The sequence below is a fragment of the Schistocerca gregaria genome, chromosome 1, assembly GCF_023897955.1.
Source record: "Schistocerca gregaria isolate iqSchGreg1 chromosome 1, iqSchGreg1.2, whole genome shotgun sequence".
Lineage (NCBI taxonomy): Eukaryota > Metazoa > Arthropoda > Insecta > Orthoptera > Acrididae > Schistocerca > Schistocerca gregaria.
The window spans coordinates 684,260,793-684,282,123 of NC_064920.1; positions in this window are offsets into that span (position 1 = coordinate 684,260,793).

Genomic DNA, 21,331 nt, shown 5'->3' on the forward strand with positions numbered 1-21,331 from the left:
ACCTTTCCCCGACTTGTTAACGAAACGTAAAAAGTGTCTTTGCGTTGTGTCGTTGAATGTGATTAGCACGTGTGCAGTATAGTGCCCCTGCTTCACTTGCCAGTCCAGTTGTGGTAAGGGACATCTGCTCTATCACAAGAACTCGAACTGGTGACAGCACAGACGCAACTAATGGGACGCCGAAGTTTGTGGCATACCGGTACTGAAACGGCACAGCAGCAGCATACGTGAGCACGCAGCTTTCAATGGCGTCACTTTTGCCATGGAACAAACAATTCAACTCTGTTGTACTTTGAAACGCCACTTTAGCTTTCAAGCACCACTGAGTAGTACCGTTAGAGCGATCCCTAGTAGCTGTATTTCGAAACACCAGCATACTGTCGTAGTTATCGTAATTATTATCACTATACTCTGTTCGATTTCAGTATGTTCTGGTTTTCTTATTGAAAAAAAAAAAACCGAAACGTGCTCTTCAGGTACACTTTCGCAGTTTCTGCAACTACAAGAACAACAAGCGCGCGCGCGGGTGTGTGTGCATTCATATACAATATTTACAAACGAGCGAATGATGTATCCCACAATCTTGAAATCTGCTTAAAATAAACTTTATATGAAACCAAAAAACCAGTTGTATGAAAATCGTGATGTGAGCAGTGGTGGACTAAGTCGGTGGCCTGGGGTGTCAATCCCAATTGAGAGCCCCTGGTCTGCTTAGAAAGTGATGTATTTGTAGCCCACATATTAGAAAAAAATGTAGATGTTATGGCTAACAAGAAAGTCAACTACTTACACACTGAAGAGCCAAATAAACTGATAACCCTGCCTAATTTCGTGTAGAGCCCCTGTGAGCACGTTGAAGTGCCACAACACGAAGAGGCGTGGATTCGACTAATGTTTGAAGTAGTGCTGAAGGGAAGAGACACCATGAATCTTGCAGGGCTGTCTATAAACCAGTAAGAGTGCGAGGAGGTGAAGTTCTCTTCTGAACAGCACGTTGCAAGGCATCTTTAGATATGCTCAATAATGTTCATGTCTGGGAAGTTCTGGTGGACAACGGAAGCGTTTGAACTCAGAAGAGTGTTCCTGAAGCCACCCTGTAGTAATTCTGGACGTGTGACGCGTCGCATTGTCCTGTTGGAATTACCCAAGTCCATAGGAATGCACAATGGACATGAATGGATGCAAGTGGTCAGGCAGGATGCTTATCTACAAGTCACCTGTCAGAGTCATATCTAGACGTGTCAGGGATCCCATACCACTCCAATTGCACACGCCTCACACCATTACAGAGCCTCCACCAGCCCGAACAGTCCCCTGCTGACATGCAGGGTCCATGGATTCATAATGTTATCTCCATATCTGTACACGACCATCAGCTCGGTACAATTTGAAACGAGACACGTCAGACCAGGTAATGTGTTTCCAGTCATCAACACTCCAGTGTCGGTGTTGACAGGCTCAGGTGAGGTGTAAAGCTTTGTGTCGTGCAGTCATCAAGCGTGAACAAGTGGGTCATCAGCTCTGGAAACCCATATCATTGATGTTTCGTTGAATGATTTGCACGCTGACACTTGTTGATGGCCCATCATTGAAATCTACAGCAATTTGCGGAAGCGTTGGTCTTTTTTCACGTTGAACTATTCTTTTCTGTCGTCATTGGTCCCGTTCTTACAGGAACCTTTTCTGACCGCAGTGATGTTGGACATTTTATATTTTACCAGATTCCTGACATACACGATACACTCATGAAATTGTCGTACGGGAAAATCCCCACTTCATCATTATTTCGGAGACTTTGTGACCCACCACTCATGCGGAAACTATGACACCACATTCAAACTAACTTAAATCTTGATAGCCTGCCGTTGTACTAACAGTAACCAGTCTAACAACTGTGCCAGACACTTGTCCTATATAGGCGTTGCCGACCGCAGTGCCATATTCTACCTGTTTACATATCACTGTATTTGAATACTTTGGCATTTCAGAGTAATATGCTCCAGTAATTGTAATATATGTAATAAAAGACAAAGGTGATATGAATCATCATTTAGAACAGCCACCATCAGGTAGAGTGCACAGAATTGATAAAGAATAGAATTAGAAAATTACTTTTTATTTTGTATGCTTGGAGACAAAACCTGTACAATTATGTACAATTAATTATACTATTGATATTATTACACTACATGTTCTCATGTCTTTTATTATGACTTTTTCAGTAACATCATTGAAATGGACAGACTGACTGAGCGTTCTTGATTCATTGAAAAGTGAAGATAATTTAGTTTCAGTTTAGAAAAACGTCTCTCCCATGATGTGACTGAGACAAAATCTTCAAGCAGTATTGGACTGTAGGTGATGTAAATCTAATTATTCATTAAATAACCATTTAATCATAAACTGAAGAATTTATTGGGCTTTTTATCTATCAGCAATGTACACCTTCGCACCTACATGCCTATGATATTTTATTTCTTGCTACAACTGCTCTTTATCGGATTTATTGCAAATATCTTCTATAGTCTCCAGTGATATAGTCAGAGCGTCATAGAAAGCTTTAAGCATTAATTTTGTTTCAACAATTTGGAAAAATTCTATGAATTCCTTCATGGGAATGTACTATACTTACATATATACATACATTAATACTTGCTCCATGGAACACGACATTTTGCAATGATGTGGACTGTGTCACTGTAACATAAATCTTCTTTATACAAAATAATAATACTTATTATTTTTTCTTTTTTTACAGTTACTACTTCATATCCAAAATTCATCTATTGAGTGGAAGGAGTTGTCATTCAGAAATTGTTTTAATTTGTTTTTAAATTTTGGATAGCTATCTGTCAGGTTTTTAATGGTGTTTGGCAAATGACCAAAGTTTTTTGTGGCAGCATAATTTGCCACTTTCTGTGCCAAAGTCAGATTTAACCCAGGATAGTGACGGTCCCGCTTTCTTCTGGTGTTTTAGCTATGCACTTCGCAGTTATTTTTGAATTGTGATGTGATGTTAATAACAAATTTCATACGTGAATACATGTATTGTGAAGGTACTGTGAATATCCTGAGTTCCTTAAATAAATGTCTGCAAGGTGATCTTAGATGGGCTCCAGCTATTACTCTGTGTACACACTTTTGTACAATGAATATTTTTTCTTGTAATGATGAATTACCCCAAAATATGATGCCATATGAAAGCAGTGAGTGAAAATAGGCATAGTAGGCTTATTTACCGATATGTTTATCACCAAAAGTTGCAATACCCCTAATAGCAAAACTAACTGAACCTAGCCTTTTCAGCAGATCATCGACATGTTTCTACCAATTCAATTTCTCATCAATGCACGCACTCAGAAATTTTGAATATCCTGTCTTAGCAAGAGACTTCTGTTCAAAGTGTTATCACTTTATTTACGATTTCCTCAGCTGATTTTTTTGTTGGGTGTGTTTACCGTACTTGTATCATCAGCAAAAAGAAGTAGCTTTGCATCTTCAGGAATGTAGAGTGGCAAGTCATTAATATATATTAAGAACAATAATGGACCCAAGACTAAACCCTGTGGGACACCATTCTTGCTACCTCCCCAGTTAGAGGACTCTGCTGGTTTTTGCAGACTGGTTGTAATGTTGATTTCAACCTACTGCATTCTTCCAGTTAAATATGACTTAAACCATTTGTGCACTGCCCCTCTCATACCACAATATTTAAGCTTATCTAGAAGAGTTTCATGATTAACACAATCCAAAGCCTTTGAGAGATCACAAAACATCCCAATGGATGATGTGCAGTTATTCAATTATTTAGTATTTGATCAGTGAAAGTATATATAGCATTTTCTGTTGAAATGTTTTTCTGAAAACATAGACGACATTTTGTTAGTAATTCATTTTTAGACATGTAATGCTACTCTTGAATACATTACTTTTTCAAGAATTTTGGATAAAGCTGTTAGAAATGAGATTGGGTAGTAGTTGTTAGCACTAGACCTACCCCCTTTTCTATGCAATGGATTAACAATAGCGTATTTCAGTCTGTCTGGAAAAATGCCCTGTTTCAGTGAATTACTACATATATGGCTGAAAATCCTACTTACCTGTTGAAGACAAGCATTTCGTACTCTGTTGGAAATGCCATCAATTCTCAATTCCACGTGTGCCTTTATGTTTGAGTGAATTTTTTATTTTCCTAATTTCAGCAGGAGAGGTGGGTTGAATTTCAATTTTATCAAATTGCATAGGTACTACATCTTCCACATACTGCCTTGCGTTTTCTAATGAATAGCTGGGTCCTATTTTCTCTACAACACTTAAAAAATGATTGTTGAAAATATTTTCTGCTTCAGACTTCCTGTTAACGAACTTTTCTTTGAGTTTGATAGAAATACAGTCTTCCGGTGCTCTTGTTGCCCTGTTTCCCTTTTAAGAATATTCCACACTGTTTTAATTTTATTATCAGATGTCCTAATCTCAGACATAATGCACATCCTTCTGGACTTTTTAATAACTTTTCTTAACACATTGAAGTACTTTTTATAATGTTTCACTGTTTATGGATCACTTCTCCTCTTAGCTATAAGATACATTTCCCTTTTCTGTTTACAAAACTTTTCATCCTTTTAGTAAGCCATGGCTTTTTAGATGATTTCTTACAATTATATTTCACTGTTTTCTCAGGGAAACTATTTCCAAATAACCTCTCAAAGATATCATAAACAGATTCAATTTTAAATTAGCATCAGGTTCCCCATACACTTCATCCCGGTTTCCCTAAAATTTTCAATTGTTGAATCGTTAATTGAACACAGTATTTTTGAAGACTGTTTTTTGTTACTGTATGGAGCTATGTCATATATTGTAACTAGCACACATCATGATCAGACAGCCCATTCTTAACAGGAAAAGTGTTTATTTGATTAAATTTATCTTGGTCTATAAAAACATTATCTGTCAGTGTACTGCTTTCATATATCACCCAAGTAAGAAAATCAATAACTTACATCAAATTGGAAGAACCAAGTAATAGTTCAGGATCAAGCTTGCTGTTGGACACTTTCAGAAAATCTTCATTGATATCCACACAAACAATAATTTGCTCCCCTCTGTCTGCCATATAGCACAACAGCTTATGCTTATATGCACATACTTCTGTATGTTGCTCCACACAAAATTTTTTAGTTTCCAAATTTTTCACACTAGGACAGGTTTTGACATACACTCCTGGAAATTGAAATAAGAACACCGTGAATTCATTGTCCCAGGAAGGGGAAACTTTATTGACACATTCCTGGGGTCAGATACATCACATGATCACACTGACAGAACCACAGGCACATAGACACAGGCAACAGAGCATGCATAATGTCGGCACTAGTACAGTGTATATCCACCTTTTGCAGCAATGCAGGCTGCTATTCTCCCATGGAGACGATCGTAGAGATGCTGGATGTAGTCCTGTGGAACGGCTTGCCATGCCATTTCCACCTGGCGCCTCAGTTGGACCAGCGTTCGTGCTGGACGTGCAGACCGCGTGAGACGACGCTTCATCCAGTCCCAAACATGCTCAATGGGGGACAGATCCGGAGATCTTGCTGGCCAGGGTAGTTGACTTACACCTTCTAGAATTCTAAAATCTTGGAATGGTGGTGAATCTGCAGGTGTCATTTACATATAGGCTGTTAGTTGGTTTGCCATAGCAGACAGCATTTTTGCCTGCGATTAATATTGATTTATAAATGTGTTTGTTGCTCCAGTTTTATTCCTGCACGAAATTTCTTTTTGAATTCCTCCTTTGGGTTTCGTTTTCCTTGCGTTTTACTCTTGTCACAGTTATAATGCCATAATTTGCAGTATAAAATTAATAAATGTATCACTAGATGAGTACAGTACAACTTGAATCTGTTTGAAATTGCTTTATTTGATTGTGCTGAGAGACTGATGTAAAGTGTAGTCTGAAGTCTAGCTTATCTTGAAAGATGATAATCTGTTTGTGTGTTGATGATGCCAATGAATGTAAACGCCAAATGAAAGTGGTGACAACAGATTGTCCTGTGTGTAGCCCAGTACGTTGAACTGAAATGTTTATATTAATTATTAATCTCCATGCAGTGTCTTTTGTTGTCCTAAAATACATGTGTCTCTTTGTAGCACCCATGTTGTGTGAGTGATTTATATTGTGCCCATTTTTTTTCTTGAAGTTTCTGCAATAGGTTTTGAGCCCAGTCTATGGGTCATAAAAAATTCAGTACTGTAGTTTTGCATTTCGTTACATCACAAACGCATTAGTTCTTGTTGTGGAATATGTGCAGTTCGTATTGTGTATACATGGGCAACTTCCGCACATTCTCATGGTGAATGTTTACTTCTGTAAATCTGAACTGTTTTACAGGACTGCAAAGGGTTTCCATTGTATCGAAAAACTTTGTGGGGCTAATAACTGGACCATATAGAAGTTTGCAGTATGAAATTTATGACGTGTACCAAATGGCGTATACGAAGTATGTGTTGGTGATGAAGAAAAACTGGCGATTTCGCTAGCAGGTGCGACATCAAAACTCATAGATGAGTTTAATGTTGCACTGAAAACATGGTACAATGTTTATCATGCAGAAAGTCAGATAATTGTCAGATCTGTCGAAGCAAAAGTAATGGCATTGTTGTTGCGTGTGAAAGTGTGCGAGATATGTTGGACAAGTTCCATGCCCGTCTGAACAGAAAACAAAACAGTCTGCAGGTTCTGTTCAGTCGTAATTGTTCAGTTTTCATATGAGTTCAGGAGATGACATGGTGACGCATCTCGTTCATTTTGATAACTTGCTTCTTTGAATGCAATAACTCAACGTAAAAGTTGATGACATGTCATTAACGCTGCTACGATTCGGCACACTGCCTGACGGTTGTGAAAGTCTATGACACTCAAGGTAGGCAACATCTGAAGATCAACAAACATTAAAACATTTAATGGACTTATTAACAACTGATGAAAATCGCCATACGTATGGAAGGGAGAAACAAGATTGTAGCAGCAATTAATATCGATCAGTGGACATAGACTCCAGTGATATGTTTCAATGTGTTTTATCTTTATAAATGTGCTTCTTTGTTCTACTTTTCTTATGCTCGCTCTCGATATGTTTTGGCCCTAACCCGCCGTGTTTGTAATTTGTGCTTTAGGGCAAATATATTAAGTTATCTAGCTGGCATGGAATTTATTCTTTGTCTACATCAATTCTATTCACGTAAGGTAACAAAAGAACTAGAATCATTATTGACAGCACTACAATCAATTCAGAGGCACAGCAGCAACCTCAAAATGCAGCTACACAGAATATCACAGCAGAAGCAAGCTCTTCAAATAAACTTACAGTCATCATAGTTTCAGGTGGGAACTTTGGAAATGTTAAACTTGCCACTTTGTGGACAAAACGACTGCACCTATGGTTCAGACAGATAGCATATATTTGCAGCATGGCATCCTAGTTTCACTTGATGGATTTCATTGTGTGGTGGCATATTTGGATGAGGCACAAATTATGCATTCAAAGAAACTCATGAGATTCTCAAAACAGCATCAATCAATGAGTGTTCTTTAACCCCAGAGAGCAGATTGCATAAACTGTTACAGGAGATGTCAACTGGTGATATGTTGCTGGAACAAATGTCTGCAAAACTAAAATCACTAGCAGGCAATGATTTTGTTATGTGCTTAGCCAGTACTGCCTTAGCAGCACACATCGAATTACCCTTGGCAGTCTTGGCCAAAAAAGCTGAGACGATGTCTGTATGTTCAGAGCATAAAGGCTGTAACACTGTTGAACAGACCAGCATGGCTGGAGACCTCGAACCAAGTGTTACCAGTGAAGACGGGCAAGGTGTCCCCGACTCAGGTATAGTGCCAGCCACGCATCTAAGCAGAACATAACGACTGACGGAGTGCGTGAGGGAATTACAGGCCATGGTGGCGGCTCTGAAATACGAGAGAATAGAAATGCACACCAATGCATCAGTCTGTGCAGTTTCCCAAACTATTTCAACCACAATGGAAGGGCGTACGCGCTCGTTGACAAAAACTTCGCCTACTACTTTTTTTTCTCGCGCATCTACCGTGCCGGGCTTGTAGAAGTCGATCACTACCACGCATAGGCAATGGAGAACATACCCAGGTATGTCATCTGGGAAGATTTCCTCGGGCTCACGCTTTAATGAGTGTCAGTCAACAGGTCATGTACCTCTGACGTGTAACGGGATAAACGGACTGTCTTTATGCCATTGGAAGGCATTGATTGTTATGCAGGTCAGAGGCCTATGGGAAGATAGTGCATAAGATTTATGAAGGTAATCGAAAACTAGAGTTTTGAGGAGCTGCAGCTGGCGGATAGGAGGCAACTGACAAAACAGTTAGGCCTTCTGTGTGCAACTGAGAAGCAGTCTCGTCCGTTATTTGTAGGAGACAACACGTCTGAAACAACATTTTAGGTACACACAGGTTCTGATTGCAGTGTGTTACCGGCTGGAAGTTACACAGACGATGGTTCCTAGGTTCCGATAACTCTAACGGTGGCAAATAATTCCAGAACTGAGATAATGGGAAGAAAGATTTTAACACTCGATTTTCGGCTACAACATATATTCACACGACCATTCCTTATGGCAAACGTGACAGAACCGATTTTAGGAGCTGATTTTTTTTTGTAGTTCTTCCTACTCGCTCCAGACCTGTCTTCTAACCATCTCCTAGAAGTGGATCAATTAGCGCAAGTTTCTAACAGGTGTGAGGCGGTACTGCAAGAATTCCCATAGATAACAGATAGGAACGTGGGAACATCTTGCAAGCATGACACTCAGCAAGTAATGGCCTACCACAGGATTATCCCAGAAAGCCAGAAAGGTCACTGCAGCTGAGGATGACACAGATAGATTACTGAAGGCATCGTGTTCCATCAGATAGGCAATGGGCGTCGTCTATCCACCAAGTAAAAAAAAAAAAATCCCCTTATTATTCCCGATAAATATATTACCTCAGGCAGCATACTGCAAAAACGCCACAGCAGGAGCGACAGTTTTCAGTATTATTGACTGCTACAAGGCATATATACAGATTCCATTTACAAAGGGCAACAGGAAGAAGACGGCTATTACTACTTCGTTGATTTGTTTTATTTCAAGTTTATGCGCTTTGGTCTTAAAAATGCCACACAGTCATGGCAAAGGTTTATTCCCCAACTTCTTAGACGGCTTTCATTCCTGTTTTGTTACATGGATGACATTCTCGTCTTCTCTGCAGGGTGGAACAGCATAAAGAGCACCTATGAACTCTTTTCCAGAGGCTTAAGGTTTTCGGAATGGTGACTGAGAAAGACAAACGTGTTTTTGGGTAAGAGAGCGTATATTTTCTTGAGTTTATCATTTCTACAAAACGTCTGTCTTCAAACACTGAAAGAGTACGACACATCCATGACTTCCTGGTTCCAAGACGTGTCAAGGAATTATGAAGATCCTTGAGAACGATTAATTTCTACCAACGCCATATTCCAAAGACAGATGGAAAACAGGCTCCTTGGACTGCACGTCTGAAGGGAAAGTTCACCTTAGGAACAAGATGGTACTGTGGAACGAGAATCTGCTGGAGGTCTTTAAGGACGTTAAAGACGCCTTGAAGTGGCTGTACTATTACACAATCCTAGTCATGATGCCAAATGGGTTATCATGGTCGACGTCAGCAAGGAGGCGGTTGTACCGATGTTACAACAGAGGATCATTTTTCTCCCACCCCTCGACAGAAGCACAGTGCAAATGGACTGCTACAGACCGTAAACTACTAGCAATTCACGCATGCGCAGTTGTTAGGCACTGGACTCGCATTCGGGAGGACGACGGTTCAATCCCGCGTCCGGCCATCCTGATCTGGGTTTTCCGTGATTTCCCTAAATCACACCAGGCAAATGCCGGGATGGTTCCTCTGAAAGGGCACGGCCGACGTCCTTCCCCTTCCTTCCCTAATTCGATGAGATCGATGACCACGCTGTCTGGTCTCCTTCCCCAAAAACAACCAACCAACCAATTCACGCAGCAGTTAATTTTTCAAATAATACCTGGAAGGCAAGCACTTTACAATTTATACAGGTCATGCACCGCTCACAGCGTTCTTTTCCAAGACGACGTATCTAGAATTGCCCCGTCAATGTCACGTAGCAGACTTCATAGCACAGTACTTTACAGACGATGGATACATAATGTTGCTGGTGATTATTTATCATGTGGCTGCGCTCGTGTCAAGGCAGTCTACTGCGAGAAAATAGCGACAGATCAGAAGGAAGACTCTGAGTTGGCTCAGTTGCTGTCTAATGGATCTGATGGTTTGATGTTTGATAAAGCGGTCTTGAAAGAGCTGGCACTTAAATTATGGTGTGATACATCACAAGGTACATTACGTCCTTACATTCCAACTGTGACACAGGAAAGAGGTTTTCTGTGCCTTTCATAATCTAGCACACGAGGGAGCCAGGGCTTCAACTAAGCCGCTGACGAAACACAGCAGTATACCCACTGCTGATCTCAGTGTCGTATACAGTGCCAGAAGAGTAATGTAGGCAGATATGTGTACACGCCTATGAGAACGTTCACTGAAACTACAACCTATTTTATGCACCTACATATTGATTCAGTGGGACCTCTTCCATGTTCCGAAAATTGTGGCTTCGTGTTGACAATGGAGGATCGGTTTACATGTTGGCTAGAAGCATTTCCTATTCGCAGTGCTTCAGCAGACACTACAGCTACAACACTACTGGGAGGCTAGTTTGCTCTCTGTGGCATACTGCAACTGATAATGTCTGACCACAGAAGACAATTTGAGGCTTATATGGTTCCAGAGCCACTACAGATATACAGCTGCAGTCACATTCGAGCTACTAGTTACCACCCACCAAATAACACGTTTGTTGAAAGATTTCATTGATCACGGCAGGCTGTGATGCATGGCTCCAAGTAGACAGAAGGTTTGCCTCCGGTGTTATTAAGCCTTTAATGAGCAGTGAAGGTTGTTTACAAGCAGAGTTAGTGCTTGGTGGTCAAGTACACCTACCTGCTGATCTACTGATCGACAAAGCTACACTCCTACTGTCTGAAGAACAAACGTCCGATTTTGGTAAACGTCTAAAAGAGAGCCGGCCGCTGTGGCCGAGCGGTTCTAGGCGTTTCAGTTCGGAACCGTGCTGCTGCTACGGTCAAAGGTTCGAATCCTGTCTCGGGCATGGATGTGTGTGATGTCCTTAGGTCAGTTAGGTTTAGGTAGTTCTAAGTCTAGGGGGCTGATGACCTCAGATGTTAAGACCCATAGTGCTTAGAGCCATTTGAACCCTTTTTGAACTAAAAGAGAGAATGTCACGAATTAATATGCATCGTCCGCAACATCATGGCAACAAAGTAGGTTTCGTACATAAGGATCTGGCCACATCGACTCACATCTGGCTATGGGATGACACTGTACGTTCTCCTGTCTGGCTACCATACATAGTTCCGTTCTGAGTGCTTCACGGATTGCCAAACGACTTTGTGATTGATTAGAATGGACAGCATAAAACGGTCTCCATAAAGTGACTGAAACCCATTCAACTCAATGCACAGGACAACAGGACTTGGTGTGCTACTTATACAAACCACGACCTTCGAAGGCTACACAGACTTCTGGCTGTGGACCACACTGTACCGAAGGAGGGAAGGCGACTGCCCCCCGCGAGTACATGGACACGGTTTTGGACGGTATAGTGTAGCGCAATATCCATACAGTAAAGTCTGGGGCTGTACCTGAATTCGGTTTCGGATGGGCTGGTACAGCACGGTATTCGTACAGCAGAGTATAGCACTGTTCCCGGACATAGTTTCGGAGGGATGATGCAATGCAATAGCTGGACGGACTAATGTATCTTAGTATCCGAGCGTGAGAACGGTATTGTGTGGTGCGGGATAGGGTGTACTCGCGGGGGGCAGTCGCCTTCCCTCACACGGACACCTTGTGCACAAAATACCGCAACTGGGCTAGGATCTAAGCAGAGTGTATGACCGGAAATCACGTGACCGGAAGTGCAATCATCTCGGATTTGCAGAGTATAAAAGGATGTATGACAGTCGCAATTAATCAGTCTTCTGTGGTAGTTGAAAGTGTCAACATGGATTCCTCCAAAGCGCTTAACATGCCTCAACTGTTTGGGAGGAGAACGAGACCAAATGGCGAACGCTTTGTTTTATGGTTACTACTGAAGAACCTGGACAATCTTGCTTCTGACATCGGCAACATAAATTACACCGATGATGGACCGCTCCTTAGCAAGAAGAATTCAAGTGTGCTTACTAGTATTACAGAACCCTTTTGCGATAACATTATGGTAGTTAAAATCTGTGCTCAAGAGGACTGTCAGGAGCAGTTAGAGAAGGGACGATCTGTAATGTTAAAGAAGGAGATGTGTGGCTCAATTAACTATCATCTACGTAGTAAATTCTTCAAGTTCGTCGCCGCAAGACATGGTGTCAAGGTGAAGCTACCATTTCTCCTACATGGAAGCGACAGTGTGACAGCAAGAGGAATATTGGACAAAATCGGCAAGGAACCACTGGAAACAACTTCGAAGAAATATAAAAATCATGTGGCTACACCATATAAAGTGGAATTAGCGGACGTTAAATTGGATGTTCTAATGGAGGAGTTGCCTGGAACATTGCAGCAGCTACTTGTAGACGATTATTACCTTTTGGATTTAGACATAACGCAAGACTTTGCCGTAATTTTTAATAAAATGTAGATGTGCGACTACCTAATACCAACCCACGACTTCTGCATGGAAGGAGAGCATCAGGGAAGCAGCAGTGTCATTGTGGACAACGATAAAACATCTGGAATAGACTGTTTAACGTGGATGAGCTCCAATTGTAGGGTAAAGGTATACAACAAATTTATGTGTCAAATCACAAGTCCAGGAGTAAACAAAGTTGTAGGTAACCATCTTATAGATTTTATAAAGTTTCCAGACACGCGACTACGGGAAACTTTTAAGCCTTCTTTGGCTAAGGACCATGGCATTACCAGGCTGGAGGCCACAATATACAACTACAGAATGGATCGTGTGTTCGACCCAGTGCAAAGCTCTTTAAGTGTATGAGACACTGTGGCGTCTTCTGTCATCGTCCAGCGCCGTGACATGAGCGGGTGTTTGCATGTACAGTGCCGCGAAACTTTCCCACTGGACGCCAGGGATGCTATACACAAGCGACATTTGTTCTGTGATTTACCCTTTGATTGTTGATTTCTGTTTCACGTCCTACCCCTTGACGAAAAGCGTGAGTCAAGTGTTAGATACGGAATAAGTTAGCGAACTTAACTTTTCTCACGCCTTAGCACGAGTTATTGATTGCAGTGTATTATGATCTGTTCTGACCGAGGGGTTCGTTAATAAATTGTTACATCAAACTGAGTCATGTCCACATCGAAACCGAGGCCCTTCCTACCTCTGGAATTTCGGAACGACGTTTTCCATTCGCTGCACAACTTATGGCAACCAGGCATTCGAGCTACGACACGCTTAGTAACAATGCGTTACGTGTGGCCTGGAATGCAAACGGATTGCCGCGAATGGGCGAGATGCTGCTTGAAATGCCAGCGTAGCAAGATAAATCGCCACGTCCACTCACCGGCAGGAAGCTTTCCAATCACGACAGCACGATTCACTCATGTCCACCTTGACATTGTTGGCCCACTGTCATCATCCGATGGTCACTGTTACATACTTACGATGATTGATCGGTACACTCGATGGCCAGAAGCTGCACCAGTGGACAATGTTACGGCAGAAACTATCGCTTTCACCGACATCACCCACTGGGTGTCACGTTTTGGTTGCCCGCTGCACATTATGACGGAAAGGGGACGTCAATTCGAGTCCAATTTGTTTCGAGAGTTGACGAAATTTTGTGGCACACTTCACCACTGGACGACGAGTTATCACCCCGTCAGCAATGGTTTAGTAGAGCGATGACACCTTTCCCTAAAAGCTGCCCAAATATGGCATGACACCGGTTGGACCAAAGCACTATCTGTGGTATTACTTGGACTCCAAAGCACATTCAAGCCAGACCTGGATGCTTCTTCAGCCGAATTAGCTTACAGCGAAGCATTACACCTGCTGGGAGAATTCATGGCTACCGACGCTCTGCCGAATCCTACTGGCGACCACCCAGTACATTTCTCCGTCAACTGTGACAACGTGTGGCTCACCTCCGACCATAGCAACCTCACCAACATAGGACTCCTGCCATGTTTGTCCTATCCTCTCGCACATACGTCATGTTACGAACGGAAGGTATTAAACCCTCGCTCCAACCACCGTATTCCCGCCCGTACCTTCACACGAGTTATTGATTGCAGTGAATTATGATCTGTTCTGCCCGCAGGGCTTTGTTAATAAATTATTACATCAAGCTGAGTCAAGCCTACTTTCCTTATTCAGCCTACCAGCGCACACAGATGTTAAACCGTCGATCGCGGTAATTCAAACTGGTAGCGACAGACACCAACAAGCGGGATTTACAATGTGCTCCACTTTACTCTGTGGCAATTGTATCCATGTGGTGTTTACAGAATAGCTGCTGTGTGGTATTTAACAACAGCTGCGAGGAGTGGCCGCGAGGTTAGGGGCGCCATGTCACTGACTGTGAAGACCCTCCTGCCGGAGGTTCGAGTTCTCGCTCAAGCATGGATGTGTGTGTGTTTTGTTCTTAGCATAAGTTAGTTTAAGTAGTTTGTAAGTCTCTGGACCGATAAGCTGAGCAGTTTGGTCCCTTAGAAATTCACACACATTTGAATATTTTTTCTTTAACAACGTTCTAAAGTTTGTCTACTAGGGTAATAAGAACATTCGAAAATTGACTGGTAGTCAAGTAAGTCTGCCTGACTCTCAGCATCGAGAAAAGCTTATGAGTTATGCTCTGTCTGCATACAGTTTTAACTTTCTACCTGTAAGCTGCGTGGAGGTTCTTAACTATGACTTCAACAAAGACAATATAAATATTACGCAAAAATGTTATGTTAAAGCAGGAGAAACTTATTTTTCTCAGTCTAGAACCCTGTTCTTCACAATACTGTCCAATATAGATATCGCCAAATTGGGACTGGTTCCTACAAATAATGTTATACCACAAGCCCTACGAAAAAGGACAATGTATCAAACCGACTTAAGCCATCCCCCATTAAAGAAATTACTCCTTTAAGTGCAGTTAATGTATTAAGTGTACAGAAACGAAAACTGGAAATGAAGGACCTCGAAGTAAAGAAAAGGAAACTGGAGTATATGGAAGAGACAACTGCTATAAAGGAGCAATATAAGCTGCAACTGGAAAAGGAAGAAGCTATTGCCTATGTGCAGGCCAGGTTTATGTACGGATTTAAACATTAGTAAACAGCTATGGAAACTGGTCGCGTGTTGGTGTACTGGCCGAAATCAGTGAATTGAGAACATTTACCATGTTAAGGGATACACGAAACATGTGTTTATTAAGCTCTATTCCCATTTGGATCGGCTTAAAAAGGATGTTTATATTCTATCCAAGTGTTGCGAGCTGGATGTTGTCCATCCAGCAACAGCACAAACATTTGCCAAGTTTAAAACTGATGGAATAACTGCATTTATTGGCATCTCGTTTGCAATGGTTGTAAATTTAAATGTTCTATACAGAAATCCCATGAGAATCTGGAGCAGAAGAGATGCCGACATACACACAGGGAGACATAACAATAGCGTCATGGAGGAGATACGAGGAAAAATTACAATATCCAAATGCTCTCGCCTAGAAGTACTCCAAGAGGTATCAGAGCCATAAAACAAGTATTTTACAGAAAGAAAATTAGATATGTATTGGAATTAGAGAATATACCTTCTCTGTATATGTCAAATTAGTAGTTGGAGAAAGAAATAGATAATTCAGATCTTGATTTAAGTTGTAAGTTAAAAGTTAAATTGGACATTATTAAAACTAAACCCAACAAAAGTAAGGAAAGCGTTGTTTTCTGTGTGTAAATGTATATGCAAGACTTAATAAATGTATTGTATAAGAATATTTACCTGTCTTATTCGCTAACCTACCAAAAATCCTAAGACATTTCTTACATTCATCGATCTATGTGCCTGTACTTCAGATGTTGGAAGTGAGGGGTTGGATGACCTTGAAACGTAGTTGAAACTAGGTAGTTGAAAGTGTAGTGAGCCCTTTTCTTACCTGTATGACGTCATGAACTGTTTCAAGTGTACACGCCGCCATCTTGGATGACGACATCGCCGCCATCTTCGATACATCTGGCAACAATCAAGAGTGGGGTGACGCTGCCCTTATCCCACTACTCTCTTACCTGTAGTTTATGTTAACTGATGATTGAAATATGTATTAATATTGTCTGTTCTTTTCACCATGCCAGCAGAAGATCGAACCTGAGTTCCAGTAACCAAGCAACCGTTGGTCACATTTGTTAGACATGCGTTTTTCAAGTATACAGGAAGGGCGAAATACTTAAGAAAATCGGCACCTAATGTACGATGTGCGATGCTGGCGATCACCAAAGTCCACTTGAAATGAGAAGTACAGTCTACATCGAATCATGTGGCCATGAGTTAGGAGTGTCAGCTTTGTTTACGGTCATGAAGGATCCGGATTATCACACTTAACATCAGATGGGCACAAGGCAGAGAAGGGTGCTGATGGCTGAGCAGGTGTCGACCAATAAAACCGAGACTGTCAGAAATATGTTGCAGTGATAGAGTAGTGTACCTCGAGGCAGTAGTGGTTTAAATGAATGAGTAGGTGCTCTACTGCTGTTGACAGTGTGTTTACCAATGTGCTGTGCTGTTTGAACAGTTGTCAGATGACCGCTCTCTGAATGGCAGCGCTGTTTGTGTGTGCTGTAATCGTCGCGCCTAATCCAGCTCGTAATGTCGTTTTGGTAGACACATGGCTTCGTGAGATGCAAGACGCCTCTGATACCAGTAAGTGTTAGTAGGTTTGGATGAGAATAGCGTGCACTCTTGGGATAGGAACATATCCTTTTGTCAGGGCCATTCCATAGTTGCAATGCATGACACTGCTTGCCCATAACCTTGGCTGTGGTACATAGACTTCTGAGTTCTTTGGATATAGTCGGTAGTTGTCATGATGAGGCGACATTGCAAAGAAGTGATGTCTCATCAGGCGAATTCGATGGCTTATGAAGGCACTATTTTTCTTGCATGTGCTGTTTGGCAAATATTTTGAACTACAAGATCACTCCATTGCTCAAGCAGTGAATCCTCACCTACAACTGTTATTAAACGATCCTTCAACGTTACTGCAACTAAAAAAGTTGAGGTGCCAGGTGGTAGCTAGAACATATGGTACAATGCCTTACAATGGAAGTGACTGCCCTACATTTTACTGCGGGTTTGCAAGATGGCTTTTGACAGTGTCCACAAACTAGCACACCCAGCAACCAACGTCACGATAAAATTACTGTCTGAACATTTCATGTGGCCTTCAATCTAGAAAGGTGCTCTGTTTTATGCTTGTGCATGCCTTCAGTGCCATCAATGCAAGGGACAATGCCATATACATGTGGATGTAAGACGTTTTCCAGGCTCTCCTTCACAGGTTCCATTACACACATGTCGAACACTTTGGCCCTCTTCCTTCTTAATAAAATTACAGATATGAACTCATAGCAGCTGAAAGATGCACGACACAGATGAGTAAAAGCTATATCAGTCACAGACATCTCATTCGAGAAGACTGCTAATGTATTCATTGCCAGTTGGTTAGCGCTCTTTGGCTGACCCCTTCACATTAAACAGATCATGGCTGGCAATTCGAGTCCAGTCTCATACACAAACTGTCCCAATACCACCACAGCACTAGCTGACACTCTTCCAGCAATGGTATGGTCGAAAGGTGACGCAGACATTTAGAAGATGCTCTTCTGTGTCACCAGGAAAAATGGGTGGGTTTGCTTGCTCTGGTCCTTCTGAACATGGCATTAGAGCATCATCAGCTGAATCGTGTTTAAGGAGCCATTAAGGATTCTTGTTGAGTACCTCTCACCTGCACCACTGCAGGATTAGGCGGAACTTCCACAGCTTGTGCAGCAAATTCAGGAAAATGTCAGGAAGATCTGATGGCTCCTTGCTTAGCGCCACAACAAACACTCGATTTTCGTACACAAAGCGTTAGCCAACTGCTGCAACGACAGTGCTCCACACTGATTTAGTTCTAACCCCTCTTCAGCAACCATAGACCAGGCCTTCTCCAGTGTTATGAAGCAGGGATCACACAACAGAGATCTTGAAGAATGCCAAAGCAACAAGGTTTTAGTTGAAACTGTTTTACTGCTAATGGTCATACTATTGTCATCTTTGGACAGCACAGCAAAAACCCTTATTACGCAATGCACAAAAACGGTCATGGAGATCTCATCTACAGAACAAATGTCCAGCTGTCACCCACCAGCCATGTCTTCGACCACATGTACAGCTACACCAGCGCAATGAGCATCAATCTGCCTAAGAGCCGAATCACATGTTAAGTTCCAGTATCGCTATATGCTGAGTGCTCCTACTTAATGGGCGGAGTGAAGGGGGGAGGGGGGGGAGAGGTGAGAATTAACAATTGTTCAAGCGAATGTGTACCACGATCTATGAAATATTCATAGTTCTCTGTTTTTGTAGCTATTTTTGTGTTTGTTCTTTGACTTGTCGAGTGATCGCCTCAACCATGCTTTTCTGCCCTAAATAAAGTGATTACTAGTACAGTCATTATTAGTGTACATTTTTATATGTTGGTATTAGTTTCCCCTAGATAATTGGGGGGGAGAGGGTTGCTTGTAGGAGTAAGTGATTGATAGTCGAGAGTGAATCATGAATTGTGCAGTAGTTCTCTATCTTTATTCTACCTTTGTCTTTGTTCTTTGACTTTTGGAGACTTCACCTTGTGCATGCTTTAGTGTTCTAAATAATGTTATTATCAGTACATTCAGAATTAGTGTTCTTTTTTTATAAGTAGGAATTGGGTTTCAGCACATCCAACAGTATATCGAGGTTTTGAAGCTCTCTTCGCCTTTACAACAATTGGTGGATGCAGCGCCATACACAGTTCCTACCTTAAAGAAATGCAATCATCCACGTCGGTTGGGAAAACACATGTTGCAGTCCCATTCCCACAGTGCAGGGCACTGGATATTCTTGTTATACCAGGAAGTGACAGTAAACCAAACGTGACAAAGTTATCAGACCTGGGACGTCCAGCCACATTGCAACTGCAGTCTCAAGCTAAAGACTTTCCATCTGATGATTCATGCAGTTCTTATACACCATGTTTGTTACTACGGGTGCCGCTGGTTGTACCTGCCCAACCTGAAATATGGTGTGTGATTATGAACAACATTTTTGCACATCGGCAAGCCAACCAAGACCACAAGCAGTGTTTACACTGGCTATCAGCAACCTGGGCCTGCACGTGGCTGCCTTAATGTTGCACATTATTTTGCAGCCCCCCCCCTCCTTCCATCAACAAATCTACATTACTTATAAAACAGTTCTAGTTGCTCGTTGCGCTAAACTACTTAATCAAAAGCATAAAAAATGGAGTGACAAAAACCAGTCAGAGTTCTTGCAACATTTATGTGTTATGATTGACTCTAATGTCGTTTCTGATGATTTTATATTCATATAAACTGCTGTCGTTGCAGGTAATGCTAGCTTTAATAGTGCACAACACCAGCCATTATGTAAGTTACTGGAAGTGGCTGACAGACTACATTCGACACTAGATTTGCCTGCTGCAGTGGCTAACACCAAAAGCAGTGGCACTAAACCATGTGCCTACCTAAATGGCATTGCGGTCTGGATTAGGCACAATAGAAGTAATGGGGCAAGGGGGTTTTACGCCAAAGTACCATTATCGAAGATGGCGGCGATGACGTCACCCAACCCCAAGGGGGGTTCTATGCCAAAGTAATATTATCAAAGATGACGGCGATGACGTCATCAACTGACGTCAGTTGATAACGTCATCCAGATGGCATCCGTATTGGCTGTTTATGACGTCATCCAAGAAGGCTGCCGTGATGTCGGCTATGACGCAATTACCGTTATCCAAGATGGCGGGAAAGTGCCACGCCCCCCCTGCCATGGCCCCCTGCCACACCGACTCCCTGGCTGGAAAATCAAATACAATCAGTACAATGCAACCTCCACTAACCTAAGAAAATGGCGGGAAAGAAAGGTCACTTGGGTCACCTCCACTAACCTAAGTTATCTGACTGCCACCTCATCCTAGGAATGCTCGTCCTGCTGTCAATATACCTCGCAGAAACGTTAAACGTTCACACAGCTAAAAGTCTGTGCACACTTACAAAAACATCCTTAATCATAAAAGCATTCTCCTTGTTTGGAAATAGATCACTGTTCAAATGGTTCAAATGGCTCTGAGAACTATGGGACTTAACTTCTGAGGTCATAAGTCCCCTAGAACTTAGAACTACTTAAACCTAACTAACCTAAGGTCATCACACACATCCATGCCCGAGGCAGGATTCGAACCTGCGACCGCAGCGGTCGCGCGGTTCCAGACTGTAGCGCCTAGTACCAATCGGCCACTTCGGCCGGCTAGATCACTGAGCACAGATAGGGGCGTTTCAGAACAATTACGCAAACAGAATTCGAAGCACTGCCATACAGAAGAGAAAAAATTGTCATGAATTTTCGGTATCCTACAGCTACAGGTCTGGAGATATCCTAATGCCACAGTGGCGGATGAGTGATGGCAACTGCGCCAGAGGTGGATTGTATGTCTCAACTTGTCTTAGAACACTACACTTGCTTTCTCAGAACTTTCCATACATATCTTGCCTCCATCTTGTTCAAATCAGTTTGTAGACAATCCTACGTCCTAGGACAAAGGCTGTCTTGCGAATGAACCTAGCATTATGATTGGTTCTTATCGAATTTACCCGCCGAATTACTGATTCCATCGGTGTGGAAGTACCGTCAGCCTTTTTTCTTCTTTCTGTAGGCAAGGTTTTCAGCGGGAAACAACTATTTTACACAGACGACCATATTGCATCAACAATTAAACCCTGAAATGTGCCCTACACATCGTCAAATACAGAAAGACTCTTACACAATTACAATGCTCACCCACTGAGGACAAGAGCTTGAATATTAGAACGTGAAATCGACCTGTGACCCATCAATATATCACCATGTACCGTATATATCATCAAATACGGAAAGACTCCTACTCCATTACACTGCTCTCCTGCTGA